The sequence below is a fragment of the Triturus cristatus genome, chromosome 5_2 (assembly GCF_964204655.1).
Source record: "Triturus cristatus chromosome 5_2, aTriCri1.1, whole genome shotgun sequence".
Classification (NCBI taxonomy): Eukaryota; Metazoa; Chordata; class Amphibia; order Caudata; family Salamandridae; genus Triturus; species Triturus cristatus.
In genome coordinates this window covers 570,027,386-570,045,582 of record NC_140588.1, presented here as the reverse complement: position 1 = coordinate 570,045,582, position 18,197 = coordinate 570,027,386, and positions in this window count along the sequence as shown.

Genomic DNA, 18,197 nt, shown 5'->3' with positions numbered 1-18,197 from the left:
GTAGTGGAACCCGGAATGGGCAATGGAGGCCCCGCCGTTGGGTGTGCACGTGAGGGAGAAAGCAGCGTTGCTGTATGAATATGACTGTATGAGGGCGGAGAGTTGTTCAGTGCCCTTTGTGCATGGTCCAAGACTTGCCCTGGCCCTCCAAAGGAATCAACCCCCCACGTCCAGTACAACAGGGCCCCTCCAGGCTCCAAATCATGCCGGGGGAGTCACGGGGGGGTAGGGGAAGTTCAGCTGCACACACCCACAGCACAGTTAGGCAGTAGGCAGAGTGTCCACACCGTAGTAATCCTCGCCACTCACCGCCTATGTCTCGCAATTCCTCCCGGGTAAGGCTGCGCGTAGTCGGTCACCGCCGGGCATTTCCGCATCAGCGAGGCCCTCCATAGCCGCCTCCCGGTGCACGCAGCCTAGACCCATCTGGCCGCCAGCGATCCTTCCATGCGGCCGAGCGGGCTGTTCATTGGTGTGTATGACCGTTTCTCCGGGGCTCCCGACTGTGGCCAGCAGCGAGCGGGAGCCCTGCCTCTCAGCACCCCGGGCCGCTTGCACCGCGCACGGACCTGCTCCACAGCGCAGGTCTCGGCTTCAGCTCAGTCACCGCAGCGAGTCGGCCCGGGCGCACAACTGCCCCGTACCTCGTTCCGGACGGGCCCCCAGGGCATCCAGTGACGCAGGGGACTCCAGGACATTAGTCGTCAGGTTCACCGGTCGACTGGTGGTCGTGAAGGCGGCACCAGGAATTAAAGCCCCCGCAGGCACCGGAGCTCCACCAGGAGTCGACTGCCATCTTAGGCGGCTAACCACACCCCCCATGTCTAGTTACTTAACTACAATACGGAAGGAGTGTGGAGTGAATTACAAATTCACCACACCCTATCACCCACAATGCAATGGTTTAGTTGAAAGGTTCAACAAAACTTTAAAGGGCATGATCAAAGGTCTCTCAGAAAAGCTTAGGCGCAGATGGGACATCCTTTTGCTCTGCCTTTCATTTGCCTACAGGGAGGTGCCTCAAAAGGGGGTTGGTTACAGCCCTTTTGAACTTTTGTTTGGCCATCCTGTTAGGGGTCCTTTGTGTCTGGTGAAGGAGGGATGGGAGTTACCTCTCAAACCCCCTAAACAGGACATAGTGGACTATGTACTTGGTCTCCACTCCAGGATGGCAGAGTATATGAAAAAGACAACTAAAAACCTTGAGGCTAGCCAGGAATTGCAAAAGGCCTGGCATGACCAAAAGGTTGTGCGGACTGTTAACCAGCCAAGGCAGAAGGTGTGGGTGTTGGAGCCTGTGGCTCCAGCAGCCCTCCAAGATAAATGGAGTGGCCACCATACAATTACCTATAGGGTACTCCATGTCAACAGACTGAAACCATATATTGACAGGGCAGACATGGGCTTTCTCATGGCTACTGATAAGGGACAGGAGGAACAGAGTGACCCACTCTCTGACCTGCTCTCTCAGAACCCTGATGATGGATCAGTAAAAGGTGTAGCCTTGGCAGGCAGCCTCACTGTCCAGCAACAAACTGACTGCAGTAAGGTTCTCAGCCAGTTCAGACATATGTTCTCACTGACTCCAAGTCAGACCACCTGGTGCGCTCATAAAGTGGACACTGGGGACAGTCTGCCTGTTAAAAATAAGATTTACAGGCAACCTGATCATGTCGGGACTGTATCAGGGCAGAAGTCCAAAAGATGTTGGATTTGGGAGTTATTGAACCCTCAGATAGCCCTTGGGCTAGTCCAGAGGTCTTAGTGCCTAAACCTCACACCCAGGTTAGTAAAAGACTGATGAGGTTTTGTGTAGACTACAGGGGTCTCAATGCAGTCACTAGGACTGATGCCCATCCCATCCCAAGGGCAGATGAGCTTATAGATACTTTGGCCTCAGCTAAGTTTCTGAGCACATTTGACCGGACAGCTGGCTACTGGCAGATCCGACTAGCTGATGATGCAAAGCCAAAGACAGCATTTTCTACCCCTAGTGGGCATTATCAATTTGTGGTGATGACCTTTGGTGTGAAGAATGCACCTGCCACTTTCCAAAGGTTGGTGAATAAAGTCCTTACATGCCTGTAAGCCTATAGTGCAGTATGTCTAGATGATATTGCTGTCTTTAGCTCCACCTGGGAGGATCACCTGGTCCACCTAAGAATTGTTTTGAAGGCCCTGCAAAAAGCAGGCCTAACTATCAAGGCTACTAAGTGCCAGATAGGGTAGAGTCAGGTTGTGTACCTGGGCCACCTTGTAGGTGGAGGCCAGGTTCAACCATTGCAGAGCAAGATCCAGACCATAATGGACTGGGTTGTTCCCACTACCCAGACTCAGGTGAGAGCCTTCTTGCATCTGACTGGGTACTACAGAAGATTTGTAAAAGGTTATGGATCCATAGTGACTACATTGAATGACCTTACCTCTAAGAAAATGCCCAAAAAGGTTCAGTGGACAGTTAGCTGTCAAAAGACATTTGATGACCTGAAGCACTCCAAAATGTTCATTGTGCAAACAGATGCATCTGAGTTGGGGCTAGGGGCTGTATTGTCACAGTTGAATTATGAAGGTCAGGATCAGCCAGTAGCTTTTATTAGCAGAAGGCTGACCCCCAGAGAGAAACATTGGTCAGCTATTGTGAGGGAGGCCTTTGCTGTGGTTTGAGCTCTGAAGAAGTTGAGGCCATACTTGTTTGGCACTCACTTCATTGTTCACACAGACCATAAGCCCCTCTCATGGTTAAAACAGATGAAGGGTGAAAACCCCAAACTTTTAATGTGGTCCATTTCCCTACAGGGGATGGACTATACAGTGGAACAAAGACCTGGGAGTAACCATGCCAATGCAGATGGACTCTCCAGATATTTCCACTTAGAACATGAAGACTCAACTGGTCAAGGTTAGTTTAATGTCCGTGCTTTTGGTGGGGGGGGGGGGGTAGGAGAGTAGGATCTGCTTCTTATGGTTACTCTCACTTTTTGCTGATGAAACACTGTTTTGCGACTTTAGTCTGGCTAGGGCCCTGCTATTCAGGACCCCAGCCTAGCTGCTTCCTCTGTAAATTGATTCCCTGTACCTTAGGTACACCACAGATTAGATTCTGGGGTGCCCTTATAAGTCCTTAGTATATGATATACTATGTACCCAGGGCATAGGTACACCAGAGGCCTAACAGGGGCTGAAGCATGTATTATGCCACCCCTGGGAGGCCTTCCAAAATGACACCACAGGACTGCTACAGCAGCCTGAGTGAGGTGGTGCATGCACCACTTACAGAGATCATAGGTTCACTATATCTCACCCTATCACTGCACATATAAACCTATCAGTCACCCCATGGCAGGCCTTATCAATCCTAAAGGCAGGGTGCTTGGTTTTGTGTGAGAGGGTGCCCATGCATGAGCAGAGCCCCTCTGCAGCCTTCGGAATCTATTCTCCGGGGTTGTCTGTGATGCAGCCTGACCATATACTCGTAAGTGCATTATAACCTTGCCGTAAATGCTAACTTTGGGATGGCTGCACTGAAACATGTCGTGTTTGGTGTCAAGCACCTTGGAATCATACTCTCACACGTAACTGGTGTGGGAGTATGTTCCCGCCCTTCTAGAGGGAGAGACATGACAGTACCGGTATACCCGGTAACAGCTAACAGAGCCCTGGCATCACAAAATGATGCTGCCAGCCACAGACACAAGTCTGGCCTCCTGCTGCTGACCGAAACTCCGGCAGGGGAGGCCTGGACAATAGGTTTCCTGTCACAGGGAGGTGTTACCACCTCCCAGACAGGCCTTAGTGGATTGGGGCTGGGTGGGTGCACTCCAAGAGTGCTTTGAAGTCCTGCACTGGGGGCACATTTGGTGCCCCTGTGCATAGTTCAGTTCAAACCGGTTGCAGGGGCTACCAGACCCTGCTCTGGCATGAAACTGGACAAAGGAAATGGGTGTAGCCACCCCTCTTTCCAAACCCTCCCATAGGTGGGTCCCCAGAGTTATTCCAACCCCTTCCTTGGGTATAAAGAAGGAACCCCTGACTACAGGATTTTAGATTACACCTGTACGAAACTCTTCTACAGAAATCCCAGAACTTCGATGGAGTAAAGGAGTTACTCCCCTGCTTGACAGGCACCAAAGACGCATCTGACCCGTCTGCATCTCTAAAGCTCCCGCCGGACACCGAAGACTTTGCAACACAGGAGGTGGGTTTCCAGACTTCCCAGAGGCTGACCCGAGTCCCCAGCAAAGCTGAGACCTGTAGCCCTCGTGGGTACCGTGGAACCGGAACCCCTGGACACCGTGCACATTTGCAAGTGCATCAGCTTCTCGACGTCCTTTGAGGCTGTGCATTGGGTTACTTGTAGCCCAGACCCGAGCACCTTTCTCACCGAAGATTGCTGGCCTACACTCCACGAGTGTTCCGTGAGCCCGCCGTTTGTGTTCTCGCTTGAGGTACCTTTGCGATCCCTGGTCCATTGACTGGTGGGTCCCTGTGAAGGCAACTCTTGCTTCCATTGGGCTTCCCTGGTTGCTGCAGACGTGCCCTGACTCTCCATCGCTTGGGAAGTCCTCAGGACCTTGCAGGTCCGCACCGAAGCATCTTTACTCTTCCTGGGTGGGTTGCTGTTGCCAAGGCTTGTTGTGTCCAATCCGGGCACCGACACTGCAGCACTCGACATCCTTCATGGGACAGCTCGAATCCAGCTCCTGGTCGTCGTCGACGCCTCTTGGTCCTCGTGGCTGTAGAGTCAAGCTTCCCCTCTTCTGACCTGAAGCACCCGATGACGGGTGGCATTCGACTATCATTCCCCTGGTCACTGGCAAGTGACCCAGACTCTGTCCCCTCTGCTTTCAGGTTCTTCACATCTTTGATCCAGGCTTGGATCTCTCCGGACACTTCTCATCTTCCCGGCAGCAGCACTTTTTAGCAAGCTGCCATTGAAAACGACTACACGACCCGACACCATTTGACACCTATGCACCGAGCTTCCCTGGGTGAGGTAACATGAGTACTCCGGTGCTTCCGTGGGTGTTGGCCCTAGAACCACTTAAGTCCAAAAGGGTTTGTTCCTAGTCCACTCCTAAGTGTCCTTAAACTTTAAAATTCTAACCGCGACATTCCCCAAGGAAGCTAACGGGAGCTCGCGGCTGTGTTCTCACACTGCCTGCACATGTCCCCCGTGGGTCCCCTGTGTCACTACCTTGGGTGCTTCCTTGGGGTCCCAGCGATTCTACAGGCTCTAGGCCTTGTGTCTAGTCAAGTCATGGTTCTTATACCACTTTCTTTATATATGGTTTGGTTCGCCCCTAGGGCCATTCCTATATTGTGCTAATTTACTGTGATATTTGAAGGGTAACATATGTGCTTTTACCTCTAGTCCCATAAAGAGACTAGTAGGGTGTGTTTAGGAATAAAAACATAGATTTTATATATATATACCTGGTGTGGTCTCCTTTCATTTAGCCACTCCAGAGATTATAGACTGGTAAAACAAGCTGCTTTACACTCCATCATGACTTAGCCTGAAGGCTGCCCTCCATAGCTACCACTAGGGTAGCTTTCAATAAAGGTTGTCTTTAACCTATCATCAATAAGGGGTTGTTTAGACAGGTGCAAGGTGCTCACTATAACTAGTGGACAGCATATACCAGGCCAACTTCTCACATACAACACCCAGGTGCTTATTGTCATCTAAAATGCTCACAGGTTTGCCCACTTAGGCAACCTGACCCCAGTCACAGGTGAAGTGCTTTCATCATGAATGGTTGTCAGCATGTGGACATCTCTACTGTCCGAAAATTTCACAGCTAGGAGTTCATCACTATGCAAGGCACTGCACTTTGCCCTCTGACTTTTTTACATACAAGCTCTTTAGGGTAACATTTATGGATAGAGTGGGTTGTGCCACATGCAACAGTGTCCACTTTGAACAATTCCTTGAACAACTGCACACCAGTGTAGAAGTTATCTACGTGTAAATGGTGACCTTCGTTAAAAAACCCTCTACCAAGTTCCCACACACTTTTCTCACTGACTCCAAAAGTGGACAGACAACCAGAGGGGTCAATAGAAGAATCCCTACCTGTGTATACCTTGAAATTATATACATATCCAGTACAACTCTCATGACACCATATACATCCTAATTCCATAAGGTGCCCTCTTACTAGGGATGCACTGCCTAAAAACCAAACAGCCCTTGAACAGGACCAAAGACTCATCCACAGCTACTTCTTTCCCTGGAACATAAATCTCTGAAGATTGATCTACCAAGTGATCAAGAACAGGCCGAATCTTGAAGAGGCAGTCACAATCAGGGTGATCCCTTGGAAATGCTGAAGCATTAGCAACAAAATGCAGTATCCGAAGCAGAAGTATATACCAATCATGATTCATGGTTCATAGCAGTTGCAATCAAGGGACTAGTAGACCAATATGAAGACAACATCGACTTTGTTATCAATCCCATCAAAAAGTTAAACATGAGAACTTCTTTAACTCATCTAGATTTGTGTGAGTCCACTAGACAGCTCTAGAGTGGGACTTAAGTCTGGCACTGTTCTCACTCAAATACTGTTCAACATACAAATTAGTCTGGTCAATAATCTCATCCAAAAATACATCAGCCATAAGCCACTGAAAGTAATTTATAGGCAAAATGTTTTCAGTATTGACTCTAAACTCTGTTACCCCTCTAAAGGCAGTCAACACAGGCTGCACCGGGTTTTGGGCAACCCATAGTTCAGCACTTCCAATGGGAAGCCTTTCAGACCCAGGCTGCAATCCAGATTCCTTGTGCTGCACTAACATCATTTCAGTTTTCTCCTCTAAAAAAGGCACTTCCTCTGCACTAATAGTGGCTTCATCCTCAGATGATTCCTCTCATACAGAAAATTCACTGCAAGAATATTGGGCTTCGTCCTCTGCCTCAGATGCAGAGTCAGCCTCAGAACCCTGGTCAGAGGAAGATTTGAAAAGCAATCTGCTGCAAGGCCAACCTGCTGAATGGTCAACCTGCGGTTAGCCATAATCCTTGCTCATAAATGTAACACAACACATAAGTCAACAATACCCAACACTGTGTAAAATAGGTAATAAAATGTGGCTTTATCAAATGGAAAGTAAAACTACTGCCATATAGTATTCTGGAAGGAAAAGGAAATCAATACAAAGCACACAAAGACCTATGCCAGAGACAGCATGACTAAAGATCAACTACGCCTACTATGCACAGACACAGCAAGCATCAAAGAAGTCCCACTGGAAAGGAAAAAGAAAACACATTACACTTATCACAAGGTGGTATAGAATGTGCACAAATCAATATGTTACTTTGAGAGACAATCACACAAAAAGCTAAAGATTCAAACATTAGTACAGAAGTCAAATATGTGTACAAAGAGGTCAAGGATACACATTAAATGAAAAGATTACAAAATGAGTTGCTTACCAACCACAACTTCACAAACTACAGAGCTGCCAATGCTGCAAGACAAAGGAAACCATTAGCCTTACAATAAAAAGAAAAAATTAAAACAAAGTGATATCAAAATATCAATCAAAAGACAATGGTAGTCCCCTGAAAGGAGGTGTGACAAAGGCAAAACAAAGTCACCACCAGATGGAAGCAAACCTTACCCCAGAAGCAAATCCCCCACCATTTACATAACCTTATTCCCAGGTGACCACCCACCCGGAGGCCCAATCCACTAAACAAAAAAACAAATCATAAAAACCATCTGCCCTCAAAAGGGAAGGCAGAATTAAAATATAATATGACCCACCAATGAGAGCGACTGTTGCCCAAGGGTACACTCCCATACAAACTTCCTGGTGTATAGTGGGCTTTCATCACCTCCTAAGAGGGCAGATTGGCCCAAAAAGGCTCAATCTGCCTTCAGATGGGCAGAATGAAAAGAATATGGTCCCCAAGGGTCACTCATCTTCAAACCCAATCCCTGGAGGGATTATGCCCCCACGCAGGACATATTGGCCTAAAAACTGCAGATCTGCCCACCGGGGGGAAGAATACCAAAAACAAATTATCCCAGAGGAAAGCGACCCTTGCCCAAGTGTTCGCTCCGCCTCCAAACATAATCACTGGTGTATAGTGGGCTTCTGACACTCCCCCAGAGGGCAGATCGCCCTAAAAACACCAATCTGCCCTCAGGGTGAGGCAGAATTAAAAAGAATATAGCCGCCCCTAGGGAAGCGTCCCTTGCCAAAGGGATCGATCCCTTTCAAACAATTATTCCCTGGTATCTAGCAGGCTTTCACCCTCTTCCCCCAAAGGGCAGATTGGCTTACAAACGGCAGATCTGCTATCCGGGGAGCAGAATATAAAAAACAAATACAATCCCTTGTGTCTAGTGGGTTTCAACCCCCGCTGGGGGGCAGATCGGCTAAAAAGAACGGCCGAACTAGCCCCGGGGGTGGGGATGGCGAATCGTTGATTAAATATGTTACCCCCAAGGGGAGCGACCCTTGCCCAAGGAGTCGTTCCCCACAATTTCATAACCAATATAATCTCTAGCAACTAGTGTTTTCTTACCCTCCCTGTGGGGACAGACTTGCCGAACTAGCCCCAGGGGTGTTGAAAGGTGGATTATACATATTGCCCCCAACTGGAGCAACCCTTGACCAAGGGGCCGCTCCCCCAACAATAACAAAAATGCTGGTGGGCTAGTGGATTGGAATTCTGCTCCACGATCGCAGAACCATCCTCGATCGTGGAACAGGAATCCACTACATATAGACAAAGGGAGAAAGGAAAAACTGTTACCTTTGCCCCTTGGTTTGTATGGCCCCTAAACCTTCACCCCTGGAGAAGGACTTTCCGAAATACTTCCTCTCTTCAGCATTTTCCCTGCACCATCTGATGATGTTGGCACACCATGCACGTGCTAACGTCATCAGATGACCGAGGGGGGGCTCAGGGGTGGCAGTGCACGTACAACCCCCCCATGGAGACATGTCACAGGGGCCTGTGGGGAAGCGCAAGTGGGGGACAGGATAGGCTGGAGGTGTCCTCAGCACACAACCACGATGGCTGAGAAAAGCTCCAGGCGATCCTGAGCACCCAAAGGGTTAAGTATAGAATGGCAATATTTTTTCGCGATATTATTCTGAATAGATATTGTTTTCAACAATATTATGTCATTCATCCACTGTCAAGATAATTTTAGCATTATGTGAACAAAAACGTGAGAGATGTAGACTTGATAATAGAATCTTAAGCTGACTAAATGATTTTTCTTGATCATTTGAACACTCATATTTAACATTGTTTAAATAGTTTTCTTAATAGAAAGGCAATTTATAAAAATGTATTCGCAAACCTTGAATAAAATTCACAAACTTCTAAATCCTAAAAATTACCTTAATGGATTCAGCAGCGGCGGCAGACTTACTCAGCCGCAGTGGGTACAGACGGCCGGGACGCCGAGTTTGTGGTCTGCGGCCCTGATTCCTGATTGCCGCGGTTCCCGTTTGCCACACCCCTCGTCTTCTCTGCCTCCATAGCCAGCAGTCAGCAGCCCCCCCCCCCCCCAGCCCCGAGCAAAATCAGCACCAAAAACCGCGAAAGCAGCGCGGTAGAGAGCGGGGGCAGAGGAGATTCCAGCCAGGAGGCGGTGGCGGACCAGAGACTCGATAGCAGTGCAGGCAGCAGTCAAGCTGCTAAATAGCAAAGCAGGCAAGCGGGCAGGTGCACTGCAGCACTGGTGGGTCACTGGTGGACTGCGAGAGCGGGGCCCCCCTTAGCAGGAGGCCACAGAGTGAAGTGCCCAGGAGAGTTTGCGGTGGCGGCCCAGCTAGGCAGGGTGCGGCCTGCGACCTCCAGCGAGCCCTGCTCTCTGACTCCCCCCAGCACCCCCGCCATTGACTGTTATTAACATTGTGAAAAACGCTCACCTTCCTGGCGCAGAAGTTCTTGTGTTCCTGGCACCCCCGGATAAAGGATAAAACGGCGAATTGGGGCAGTGGCGTGAGGCAGGAACACGCCGTAACGGCCACGAACCTCATCCCCCAGGTGCCCCAGCAACTTCCGGCGCGCACCTGACGTCACCACCAGCGCCCGGTGGCGCTACTTCACAGCGGAACGCCTCCCGCCACGCGGGACGCGCGTGGGCTAAGCCCGGGCAAAGGGCGGGCCCTCTGTGGCCCTCAGGGGACCGAAGGAGACGGGACGGGCCACCCCCCTTTTGTTCAGTTATTACCCTGGTCCTAAACATTGAGGTGACTTTATAATTATTTTCATAGGTCATATGAGTGTTTGTGTATGCTGATATAGCTGTTAAAGTGGTGATTTAATTACGTGTTTAGTGTTGTAGCCATTCCTTCGGTCACTCCATATAGAATGACTAAAACAAGGAAGACTCCCGTGGCTACAAGATCAACTACCAGAAATAAAAATGTATCATCTACACCATTACCATCACTTACAGCTATAGATCTAATGCTACAAAAAACTATAGGTGTAGTTGCTGATGCTATTCAAAACACGGAGAGGCGTCTCTCACTAACTCCAAATATGTGCTTTCCAAATCTTGACTTGCACACAACTGTTAATAATATTACTGTGGAGTCCTTTTCTAATGCGGAGGATTCACTTCTGTTACAATCTTTCACAAGGTTACCTAGTGGCAAAAGTTGTTTAAATAATACATCTTTAATTTCACTTGTTCCACCGATTAGTATAGAAGGAAGTCCCTTGTTTGTTCCTATTTGTGGGGATAACTTGCGTCTTTCTCATTCAGGAAACATACCATCAAATCCCACAAGGGAAGTACTTGCAGAAAGTTCTCCCCTAGTTAACAACACAACAGTAGATAATGTATCTCCCCCAAAAAAGCTGAAACGGCGTTATGGTAAAAAAACAAAATCAATTGTGCGGAAAACTTATAGACCGCTAGGTAATCATAAGCCCTCAGCAAAAGACGTTTGGCAAAATTTTGAACTGGCTAAATCAACTAAAAACACATCTAATGTGATTGCTAAACCTTCAAAGCAAGACATATTATTGCCTAATGAAAAACAGCCAGAGAATATCAAAATTCTAATAGATCAGTCAAGCCAAACCGATAGGGTGGGTATATTAGATAAATTACACTTAACAGATTTTGAACAGTTATTTAGTTCTCTCCTTCAGCCCATAAGTGAAAAAATATTTAGCATTGAGCAATTTTTGGAGAAGTTCGAGAAGCTTCAGTGCAAGGATTTTATTAGCATGCCCAAATCTTCTATCACATCTATACAGATTGACAATATAGAAACTGTCGATCTTAACTTGGCATCTCTTTCTCCTCTGGGTGTAATAGATCATAATGACTCAAAACCTCCCATAAGTGAACACAATGAAATAACAGTAGCGTTGACTATGCCTACCATCTTAGATGGCCCAATAGTGGGCAGCGATGATAGCGAATGGGCCACGGAAGGTTTATCTCCTGTCCCATTTGATGACCAGGTTGACCCTGAAAGGCCCATACCAACAATTAATACAGCTACTAATACACGATCAGTAAATTACCTAAATTGTCTCAACAAAATAAAAAACCCATTCATATTAATCTCCCTCCTGAATCTTACTCATACACCATAGTAATGATAGGTGTACCACAATTAGAAGAGGGTAAGGTAGAGAGATATGGGGATTTGAAAAATAAAGTTAATCATTGGCTAACTGCACATAGACCGATCCCTCGCCACTTTAGTGGTAAAATAATAAATGTCAGGAGGGTCGATTGGGTGGGCCACAGATTTAAATCCACTGAGGGTGATTGCATTGTTGTTACCTGTAGTAACTGTGTAGTAAAGCACATTACTAGCTGGAAGGATGGCCCGATCAATAGCTTGATTCGCACTATGGATTTAAGTTACTTTTATCCCCCAAGTGCTTATAGTTCTGATAAACTATCTTCAAACTTTAATAGAGAACAAGAGGAAAACTACGTTAACCATAATTTATATTATGACGATGTAACACCAAAGAACTATGGTTCTTATATCACAAGAAACCATATACAGTATAGGAGTGATATACCAGGGGAGACTAGACAGGGTAACCACCCAACATCTTATTATGAAAAATGGGAGGCCCCATACGGATTGCATCATCGCCGTAATCATTTTCAAATAAAATATCCTGACATCCACTATAATGTACCTATTTCAAATAGGTTTGATGTCTTCTATGAGCAGAAAGGCCTAGAGGGGGTTGACTGACTGCATGATATACCAGCCTTATTCATGTATACTGATTACAAGCTTAGCACTTTCGTCCATGGTGAAATTGAGTCCACACAAGTAGCAATCGTTCCCTCTTTAACCACTGAATTAGCTAGTAATAATTATGTAGAACCAGATATAGACTTTTTAAGAGATAGCCTCGAATCAGTCGAACACGAGCACATTAGTACATTGCATTATCCGTCTGAAACTTTTTTTTTTTTTTTTTGAAACCGTTTATTGCAATCTCAAGAATATACAAGTATGGGCCTACAACCTTCCGGCCGGCCGCTAGAATGACAGGAGCATATGACATACGTACAAAAACACTTGGCGTTGCAGAGAAGCAAAATCAGGAGGTATCAGCGTCGTGGGCCACATCACTCTGACCCCACAATACGGTTTCATTTTATACAAACAACACAAAAACCACACCCGCAAGGCAACCCGCAATCGAAAGTAACAGCACGTGCTCCCCGAATGGGGGACCCCAGCCATCCACAGGAGTCTAAAGAGGGGAAGGGGAACAGATCGAGGACTGGGGGAACTCCGTGCTCGGGGCTAGGGAAAGGAGTCAACTAAGGGGACGGGGCTGGTGAGGCCGCAGGCAGCAGTGGTGGCGCGCAGATACCCCCGCGGTAGGCGTTCCAGGGGCCCCATACTTTCACCCATGCCGCAGGCTTACCCCTCGCCACATACACCACCTTTTCTCGGAACATGCACCAATCCATGTGTTCTTTCCAGGCCGACACCGCCGGGGGCCTCTGGGATCCCCACAGCTGAGCAATGTCACGCTTAGCTATCATATATCCCAGAGTCACCCACCGCGTCTGCGGAACCGAGTAGTCAGTTGGTTCCCACACATTCAGCAGGCATCTCCTCGCTTCAGGCAGCAGCGCGACATGCGTAACCACTCGCAGGACCTCATGCACACCACGCCAGAATCGCTCCACCTTCGGGCATTCCCACAAAATATGCAAAAAAGTCGCCAAAGCACCACACCCACGCTTACACAACCCATCCTCAGCATAGCCCATACGCAGAAGCCTTGGCCCCGTCATGTAAACCCGATGGAGTATCTTAAGCTGGACGAAGCGAAGGCGAGCCGGTATGGCCACCTCCTTCGGAGAGGCCACCACGGAAATCCAGTCTTCGTCGTCCAACTCCAGCCCGTCGGCAACCCAAGCCTCGCGGAGGCCAGTCAGCAAGCCCGAGCGGTCATTAATCAATTTTTTGTAAATAAGGGAGATCGTGCTGTCCGGAACGTGGCCATCCAGCACTCTATCCTCCAGGGGGGAAGACTCAGGGATGGAGGCGACGTCTGGGAAGACTGAGCCCAGCGCGTGACGGACCTGCAAGTACCGAAAGTATTCACTGCCCTGCAGCTGAAACTCCGTCTGCAGCGTCTCGAATGTTTTAAATCCCCCCCTCGTCCAGAGGTCCCCCACTTTACTGATGCCGATCGTGTCCCACTTCTCGAAGCCCTTCGAGGTCCACAGGGAGCCCAATCTCTCAGACGCGTACAACGGTGATGCCCGGGTCAAACGGTCCTTCCACCCCATAGCTGCGTTAGCCGCGTGCCATACTCGTACCATGACAGGCGTAGGTCCCGTCAGGCGGGGGCCGGGCGCGCCAGAGTAGAGCGCTCGATTATAGTCGCCACCAGGCAGGAGCATCTTGTCCATTTCAAATGCCGGGTTTAAGGCGGGCCCGTAAAGGCCATGATTAATTGCAGCTAGCTGGGAGGCCCAGTAATACCGTTTAATATCCGGGAGGGCAATCCCCCCGTCGTACCATGGGAGCGTCAACTTCGCCAGGGCAATACGCGGCCTCCCGTCCCAGAACAGGCGGCGCTGTAGACTCTCCACCTCACGGAAGTAGCGCGCCGGGACTAAATCCATAGTATTCTGGAGAGCGTACAGGAAGCGTGGCAACGACATCATCTTAAACAATGCCGCCCGGCCGAGCGGCGAAAGCGGCAGGCGCCGCCAGCGCGCGACGTCCTCCTTCAAGCGCTGGAGGGGACGAAGCAAATTCCGCTCGTAGCGGGCCTCCGGGTCCAGAGTAATGTAAACCCCCAGGTACCGAAACCCCTGTGAGGCAATCTGGATCGGACAGCCCCGCGGGAAGACGGGAGCCTCCCCGGAAAGCACATACACACATGATTTAGCCCAGTTGATGACAAGGCCTGAGTTGCGGCCGAATGAGCGCAAAACATCAACCAGGACAATCAGTGATTTACGCGGGGAGGCTAGGTACAAAAGGATATCGTCAGCGTATAGGGACACGCGGTCCTCATACTCGGGGGTCCAACGGAGACCACGGATGGAAGGGTGCCACCGCAGCCACTCCGCCAGGGGTTCCAAGGCCAGCGCGAACAGGAGCGGCGACAAGGGACAGCCCTGTCGCGTGCCCCGTCCCAGCTCGAATGGGACCGATACTCTTCCATTCACCACCACCTGCGCCAATGGGCCCGAATACAACAATTTGACCCAGCTGATGAACCCCGGGCCAAATCCAAACTTCGCCAGCATAGCCCAGATGTATGGCCACTCGAGCGTGTCAAACGCCATGGTGGCGTCTAAGGACGCCAATATGGCCGGCTCTCGCACAAACAGGACACGCGCGAGCACCCCGTGCAAGCGCCGCAGATTAAGGGCCGTGTTGCGATGGGGAATAAAGCTGGACTGGTCTTGGTGGACCAGATCGCCCACCACGCCGACCAGCCGGTTGGCCAGCACCTTGGCGAGGATTTTGGGCTCCGCATTCAAGAGCGAGATAGGCCGGTAGGATGTAACCCGGTCTCGAGGTCTCCCTTCCTTGTGGATCACCACGATTGTAGCCAGACGTTGGTCTGGCGGGAGGGAGCCCAGCGAGTGGGCCGCCAGGAACATCGCACGGAGGTGGGGTGCCAGTACATCCGGTCGCAGCTTATACAACTCGATAGGGATGCCGTTCGGGCCCATGGCCTTGCCGGATGCGACCGAGCGTATGGCGAGGGCAATTTCGTCGGAGGTAGGAGCGGCATCTAACGACACCCTGTCCTCCACCGAAAGGGAAGGCAGCGCGATATCCCTAAGCAGGGCATGGGAATCCTCCTCCGAGCAGGGAGAAACCGGGGAATACACCTCGCGGAAATAATCCTCGAAACAAGAGACAATGTCTTCTGGCTCGGTGACACGCACACCATCCATCCTCTCAATCAGCGGGACCACACGACTCGCTCTCTCCTTTTTATCCAACCATGCAAGCAGTTTACCAGCCTTATCACCCACATCATACAGTCGCCCCTGTTGCTCTCTATAGAGGCCCCTGGCCGCCTCCGTGACGAGGGCCCTGTAGGCCGCCTGCTTAAGTTGTAGGACATGTAGTGCAGCATCCGTCACCCCACCCTCTAGATCACCCTCCAATTCAGCGATTTCAGCCTCCACCCGGGTCACCTCCTCCTGCTCGTGCCTCCGGGCATGGGAAATAAAGGAGAGGGCCTCCCCTCTAAGAACTGTTTTGAAGGCTTCCCACAGGGAGATAGCCGAAGGGACGGACCCCACATTCTCATCGAAGTACCGCTGCAAGGATTTAATCAAATCAGCGCGAATGGTGGGGTCGCGCAGGTACCAGGCATTGATTGGAGCTACCCTGCCCTCCCCCCTCGGGAAGACATCAACGTGCAACAGGAGCGGGGAGTGATCTGAAATACCCCGCGCCAAATGGCGCACCTCTCCTACCCTCCCAACATAGGCCGCAGGGACAAGGACATAATCAAGCCGTGAGAGGCTACCATGGGCACCCGAGTGAAAAGTGTACTGCAGCTGCGTGGGATGTTTTAAGCGCCAGCAGTCCACCAATCCCAGTGTATCTAAGAAGCCGGACAGCCACGCCTGCGCCCGGGGGAGGTCCCTAGGGGGGTGACGATCCACGGTCCCAGAAACCACCGCATTGAAGTCCCCCCCAACCACCAGAAGCCCCCCCGGAAGGTCAAGGAGGAGGCGCCCTAGGTCTGCAAAAGTCGTAGACTGTAACCCCGGTGGGACGTACACTGATACAAAGACAACTACTTTACCCTCCATTCTCCCCACTAAGACAGTGTAGCGTCCCCTCTCATCATGGCGCACCTCGTCTATTTCCAACGGGAGCGAGTTCTTCACCATGATGCCCACCCCCCGTGAGCCCGACGTGAAGCCCGAGTGGGCCACCAAGCGATAGCCACCCCGATTCATGGCACAAAAGGAATTACCAATAAGGTGTGTCTCCTGCAGAAAGACCACATCTGGCGAAAGTCGTTTCAAATACTGCAGGACCACACCTCGCTTAATCCTATCCCCCAGTCCGTTAACGTTCCAGGACAATAAAGTCAGGTCCCTACCCCCCATCACATACAGAAGCCATCATTCGTCCCCCCGAGAGCACCTTAAAAACACCAATACAATAAAGGGTTTGCCTTGCGGTAAAAACGAACAACACCCCACCCCAACCCACCCATCCCAACAGAACTCCCCCCTCCCTGCACCCCTGCATGAGCCCAAACAGCCCCCCCAAAGTGCAGTGTGCCTGTCGCCCCATGAATGATTAAACTAACTAGTCCCCCAGAGGAGGAGGGAGAGCCCCCAAGAGACCCCGTACCACCTCCACAGGAGGGAGACTTAACGAACAGTCAAAAATGACGACAATGTTGTCCAGAGCGAGGCCTACTATTAGTCCCTCAGTCCTGATCCGGCGAGCCCTCCCCTCCAACCGCGCCCCCCCACCCCCCCGGCCCCGATCCCCGGGCAAGGAGTCCAACCAGTCCCCGGCCGCCTCGGGACGATCAAAAAAGTGCGTGCGGCCATCCACCTCCACCCGCAACTTAGCTGGAAAAAGCATCGCATACTTGAGGTTCAGGTCCCGTAGACGACGTTTGACTCAGAGAAAGCTCAGCCTCTGCTTCTGGACCGCTGGGGTGAAATCAGGATAGAAGTTTACGTCCATATTGTCAAGTCTGACCGGTCCTTGTTGCCTAGAAGTCTGAAGGATAGCGTCTCTGTCCCGAAAGTTGAAAATCCGGGCAATGAGAGGCCTCGGAGGGGCTCCGGCCTTAGGTCTTCCTCCGGGAACCCTGTGGGCACGTTCCACCGCAAAGAATTTACTCAGCCCCCGGGGCTGGAGATGGGTGAGAATCAGGTCCTCCACAAACAGGTCCGCCGCCGCCTCCTCACGTCCCTCCAGCACCCCGACAATGCGGACATTGTTCCTCCGGGCCCGACCCTCGGAATCCTCCAGTCGACGATCCATCAGGGCGCTCGCCTGGCCAAGCCGGCGCACCTCCTTTTGGAGGGCCGCCACGTCCGCTGTAATGCCCGAGGTGGTGTGGGCCAAAGAATCGACCCGGTCATTGGCCTTGGATAAATCGGCCCTCACCAGGCCAACATCCACGTGGACCGAGTCAATCTTTTGCGCCAGTGTGTCAAAGCGCTGGTCCACCGAGGCCTTCATCTCGGCGATAGCGCCCATGACATCTCGCAGGGTCAGATCCGCGGGCAGCGCAGGAGCATCAGTCGGGCCCTCAGGGGACCTACGCGGCACCTCGGGAGATCCCTTTTGGAGGGTGTAGCGGTCCATGCTGTTGAACTGATGGGCTGCGCCACGGCGGGTCGATTTCACCTTTGCCCGGTCGCCATCTTGCTTTGTGGACATGGTTTCAGTCCCCAAATCGTGCCAAGCACCTCGGAAAAGGCCGACGAACCAGTTCACGGGCTCCGGGGGGGGGGGCAACCACAAGTCCGCAGGACGGATCACAGCCGGCGGGCCAGCAGGGCACCCCAACGAGGCCACACCACCGCACACCGCCCCGCAACCCAACCTCGCCTACGCAGCAAGGAGGGTGCAAAAGCGAAAGTGAAAGCGCGGGGTACGCGAGTCGCCCAGCCCTGCCCGCCGCTGTTGATCACTTTGTCTCCGGATCGCCCCGCAACTCCAATCCGGGGGGCCGGCGTGGAGAA